The sequence below is a fragment of the Scyliorhinus torazame genome, chromosome 8 (genome assembly GCF_047496885.1).
Source record: "Scyliorhinus torazame isolate Kashiwa2021f chromosome 8, sScyTor2.1, whole genome shotgun sequence".
Classification (NCBI taxonomy): domain Eukaryota; kingdom Metazoa; phylum Chordata; class Chondrichthyes; order Carcharhiniformes; family Scyliorhinidae; genus Scyliorhinus; species Scyliorhinus torazame.
This window is the reverse complement of record NC_092714.1, coordinates 41,168,754-41,174,464: the sequence shown is the minus strand read 5'-3', so window position 1 is coordinate 41,174,464 and position 5,711 is coordinate 41,168,754.

The window sequence follows — 5,711 nt, the reverse complement described above, 5'->3', positions numbered from 1 at the left end:
CTTTGAAATCCACGCTGAGGCGTTCAAAGGGGAGGGAAGCCTTCACCAGGCGCGCGCGGTCCGGCCGGTAGAAGTGCGGCTTGCACTCCGCACAGACTTGGCAGTCCCTGGTGACTGTCCTTACTTCCTCGACGGAGTAGAGCAGATTGCGAGCTTTGACCAGATGGTACAATCGAGTGACCCCCGGGTGACAAAGGCTGTCGTGTAGGGCCCAGAGTTGGTCAACTTGTGCGCTGGCACATGTACTTCGGGAGAGGGCATCTAGGGGCTCGTTGAGTTTACCGGGGCGATACAGGATCTCTTAATTATAGGTGGAGAGCTTGATTCTCCACCGCAAGATTTTATCATTTTTGATCTTGCCCCGCTGTGTGTTATTGAACATGAAGGCTACCGACCGTTGGTTCGTCAGGAGAGTGAATCGCTTACCGGCCAGGTAATGCCTCCAATGCTGCACAGCTTCGACGATAGCTTAGGCCTCCTTTTCGACGGATGAGTGTCGAATTTCAGAGGCCCTAGGGATGAAGATGGGGAGACACTGAAAGACAAACAGAAATCTCGGGAGGACCGTCATTTTCACTGTCTGGACCCTCCCCGCCAGTGATAGCAGGAGCATGTCTCATCTCTTAAAGTCCCCTTCCAATTGTTCTACCAACCGGGATAGGTTTAACTTGTGCAGTGCCTCACATTCCCGGGCCACCTGGATTCCCATATATCGAAAGCTCTTCCCTACCATTCTAAGCAGCAGCTCTCCAGTCTCTTCTCCTGTCCTCTTGCCTGGATCGCGAACATCTCGCTTTTCCCCATGATCAATTTATACCCCGAAAAATTGCCAAATTCCCCCCAGATTCACATTACTTCCCCCATCCCCTCCAATGGGTCCGAAATGTACAAGAGCAGGTCATCTGCGTAAAGCGGGATCCGGTGCTCCCCCGCCCCCCCCCCCCCCCCCCCCATCCCGCCCCCGGAACCAGCCCTTTCCAGTTCCTAGAGACTCTTAACGCCATGGCCAATGACTCTATGACCAGAGCAAAGAGTAACAGGGAGAGGGGGTACTCTTGCCTTGTCCCTCGGTGTAGTTTAAAATACCCCGACCTCAGCCGGTTCGTACGCACACTCGCTTCTGGTGCCTGATAAAGCAACCCACCAAGTCAATACCGAACCCAAAACTTCCCAGCGCCTCCCACAGGTAATTCCACTCCACCCGATCAAAAGCCTTCTCCGCATCCATCGCTACTACCAACTCCACCTCCTCTCCTTCTGAGGGCATCATAATAACATTTAGAAGCCTTCGAACATTGGCCTTGATTTGCCTGCCCTTAAAAAATCCCGCCTTGTCTTCCCCTATCACCCCTGGGACACAGTCCTCTATCCTTGTGGACAGTATCTTAGCCAGCAGTTTGGTATCCACATTCAGTGGAGAAATCGGCCTGTATGGTCCGCATTGCTCCGGATCCTTCTCCCGTTTCAGGATCAATGAAATCGAGGCCTGTGACATTGTTGGGGGGAGGACTCCCTTCTCTCTTGCTTTGTTAAATGTCCTCACCAGCAGTGGGCTCAATATCTCTGAAAACATCTTATAGAATTCCACCGGGTAGCCGTCAGGCCCCGGGGCCTTGCCCAACTGCATGCCCTCCAGTCCCTTGATTATTTCCTCAATCTCAATTGCGGCTCCCAGCCCCTCCACCAGGGCCTGCTCCACCCTCGGGAACCTCAACTGATCCAGAAACAGTCTCATCCCCTCCACCTCAGCCGGGTGTTCCGACTCATATAATTTACTATAAAAGTCCTTAAACACCTCGTTCACCCACGCTGGATCCAGGACAGTATTACCGTCTCTACCCTTTACTTTACCTATCTCCCTGGTTGCTTCTCTTTTCCTGAGCTGGTGCGCCAACATTCTGCTTGTCTTTTCCCCGTACTCATAAATCACCCCCCTTGCCTTCCTCAACTGTTCCACCGCTTTCCATGTAGTCAACAGCCCAAACTCCAACTGTAACCTCCGCCAGTCCCTCCGTAGCCCCGCGTCCGGGGCCTCCGAGTATCTCCTGTCCACCTGGAGTAACTCCTCAACTAACCTGTCCCTCTCAGCCCGTTCCGCCTTTTCTCTGGGGGCCCGTATCGAGATTAATTCCACTCTGACTACTGCCATCAAAGCTTCCCAGACCGTCGCTGCAGAGACCACCCCCGTAACATTTGTTTCCAGGTAGTTCTGGATGGACTTGTTAACGCCGCCCACAGATCGTTTCGTCTGCTAGAAAACCCCACATCCAGTCCTCAGAGTGGGCGATGCCCTCTCTCCACACTAACCCGTAGATCCACCCAATGCGGGGCATGATCTGACACTGCAATTGCCGAGTACTCAGTACCCACCACCTTCGGTATTAGTGCCCTGCTCAGAACAAAAAAGTCGATGCGAGAGTAAACCTTGTGGACATGTGAAAAAAAGGAAAACTCCTTTGTCCTCGGCCGGGCAAACCTCCTTCGGTCTACTCCCCCCCCCCCCCCCCCCCCCCCCATCTGTTCCATAAAACCCTTCAATTCCTTTGCCGCAGCCGGTCTCCTCCCTTTCCTGGATTTTGACCGGTCCAATTCCAGATCAATGACTGTATTGAAGTCCCCTCCCATGATCAGGCTATGTGACTCTAAGTCTGGGATCTTTCCTAACACCCGCCTCATAAATTCCACGTTGTCCCAATTCAGAGCATATATGTTCACAAGTACACTCGCACCCCTCCAGCTTCCCACTCACCATTATGTACCTACCCCCCTTGTCTGAAACGATTCTCCCTGCTTTGAATAACACTCGTTTGCTGATCAAGATCGCTACCCCCCTGGTCTTTGAGTCCAGTCCTGAGTGGAGCACTTGACTCTTGTAGCATTGCCACGTCCGCCTTCAGCTCCCTCAAATGCACGAACACGCGAGCCCTCTTGACCGGCCCATTCAGTCCTCTCACGTTCCATGTGATCAGCCTGGACTGGAGACTTCAAAACCCCACCCCCACCCCCCGGCCAACGAGCCATCACCCTTTTTAGGCCAGCCTCGAGCTTGCGCCCTCCTCTTCCTCGAGTCCCCACTAGGGCAGTCGCCGTCCCCGACCTCCCATTTGTCCCCTAGTAACAGTTCCTCCCCTGTCAGCAAAGCAGCTCCCTCCACCCCCTCCCTCCACCCCCCGGCAACAACACTATTAGCCCAATCACCCAAGTCAAGCTCCAGCTTAACATCTGCTCATCCCCCACTGTGCTTCAGAGAGTCAGCTGACCCATGCTGACTTGGTAGCTCCCGCCGCTGGCACCAAGCAGTCTGTCTCCCTATTGTTCTCTTCTCTCTCACCCCCACATGAATAAACATTTTAAAAGCATCACATTCCCCGGTAAACAAACATCAGAAAAAACAGTGAAGAAACAGTCACTTTCGAAAAATAGTCACCCAAAAAGCAGAACCAAATTCAAAGCCCATCCCCCCTCTAACAAGGTCCCTGCAATACAAAGCAACCTTGAACCATCCGCACAGCCCATTATTTCACGTAGAGCTACTTAAATTTATACAATCCAGCACCACAAATCGCCACCACAGTACTTCTCCAAGGCTTCAGAGTCTTTTCCATTCACCTCCGCTTCATTTCTTTAATAAAGGTCCATACTTCGCCTGCCGTTTCACAGTAGAAGTCCCATTCCTCAAGTGTGACCCACAGACGGGCTGGGTACACACATCCCGAACTTCACCCCCTTCTTAAAGAGAGTTGTTTTTGTCCAGTTGAACACAGCTCACCTCTTGGCCAAATCCGCTCCCTAGTTCTGATACAGCTAGCTCAGGAATCACCCAGACCATCTGATAGTCTAAGGGTTAAACTGCAAGGAAGTGGATCGAGCGGGGGAGGAGAAGATAAAATGGTTACAGATAGATTGATTAAAACAGCAGAAGGGATGACTGAACTGTAGTGAGTAGAAAGGGCAAGAGAGCAAGTGGCATTTGGTACTGACCAACAAAAGATAACAAATAGTACGCTGTTTACCCAAAGACAAAACTCTAAAGAGAATTAGTGGAGTAGTTCAATATACCAGGCTTAATGGACATCATCCAGGGGCACTGAAAGGGAGAGAGACATGAAAATGCAGATTCGGAAGATTCTTCATTCAACATCTGGACACTAGATTAATTTATTTTGGTACTCCACCAAAACTGATAAGTTACTTGAAGTGAGTGTTCCATTCCACTTCAGTCTTCAGCGTTACATTTGATGTTATATTAAACGTTAGTCCAAAAATAATACTGATCATGACAACCCTGGAAAAACAGATTTAGATTGGTGAAGGACTGCAGGGCTATTACGCCCATGTAACCATGACCACGCATTGGCTTAAGGAGACATGGGGAGAAAGTTATTACCTTGAACCAGTCAGTGCTTTTATGCTCTTGCTTCCCGTATGTTGAGAGCATGGTATTGTTGATAGTGTATTGAAATATGTTCCATTTCACTTTTGCACTGGGAATGCGGAGATTTCCTGTTCAATAGAATTATGGATCTGTTTGTTTTTATCTGGGTAGATAGTATGGTTGACCTTGATACGAGGATGGCATTTCTGCTTTAAAAACTTCAGGGGCTGTATCCTCTCCCTGGTGCACACCAACAATTTGTGTCAGCACAGTGTTGCTTGTGTCTGTTTGCTTCTAACTTTCAGCCCACCCCCTAGCGAGCAGTACTGTGAAACAGAAAGGGAAATGTGTAACTCTTTCCCTAGCTTCATACAGCCTCTGCATTGGCAAGCCATCAGCTGTGTCCCCCTGTGGCAACAAGGGCTGAGTGGGTCGGTGCAGACTCGATGGGTCGAATGGCCTCCTTCTGCACTATATGTTCTAACACAAAACTGTGTCCACCCAACAATGCAGAAACATAAGAACATAAGAACTAGGAGCAGGAGTAGGCTATCTGGCCCCTCGAGCCTGCCTCTGCCATTCAATGAGATCATGGCTGATCTTTTGTGGGGCTCAGCTCCACTTTCCGGCTCGAACACCATAACCCTTAATCCCTTTATTCTTCAAAAAAACTATTTATCTTTATCTTAAAAACATTTAATGAAGGAGCCTCTACTGCTTCACTGGCAAGGAATTCCATAGATTCACAACCCTTTGGGTGAAGAAGTTCCTCCTAAACTCAGTCCTAAATCTACTTCCCCTTATTTTGAGGCTATGCCCCCTAGTTCTGCTTTCACCTGCCAGTGGAAACAGCCTGCCCGCATCTATCATATCTATTCCCTTCATAATTTTATATGTTTCTACAAGATCCCCCCTCATCCTTCCAAATTCCAACGAGTACAGTCCCAGTCTACTCAACCTCTCCTCGTAATCCAACCCCTTCAGCTCTGGGATTAACCTAGTGAATCTCCACTGCACACCCTCCAGTGCCAGTACGTCCTTTCTCAAGTAAGGAGACCAAAACTGAACACAATACTCCAGGTGTGGCCTCACGAACACCTTATACAATTGCAGCATAACCTCCCTAGTCTTAAACTCCATCCCTTTAGCAATGAAGGACAACATTCCATTTGCCTTTTTAATCACCTGTTGCACCTGTAAACCAACTTTTTGCGACTCATGCACTAGGACACCCAGGTCTCTCTGCACAGCAGCATGTTTTAATATTTTATCATTTAAATAATAACCCCTTTTGCTGTTATTCCTACCAAAATGGATAACCTCACATTTGTCAACA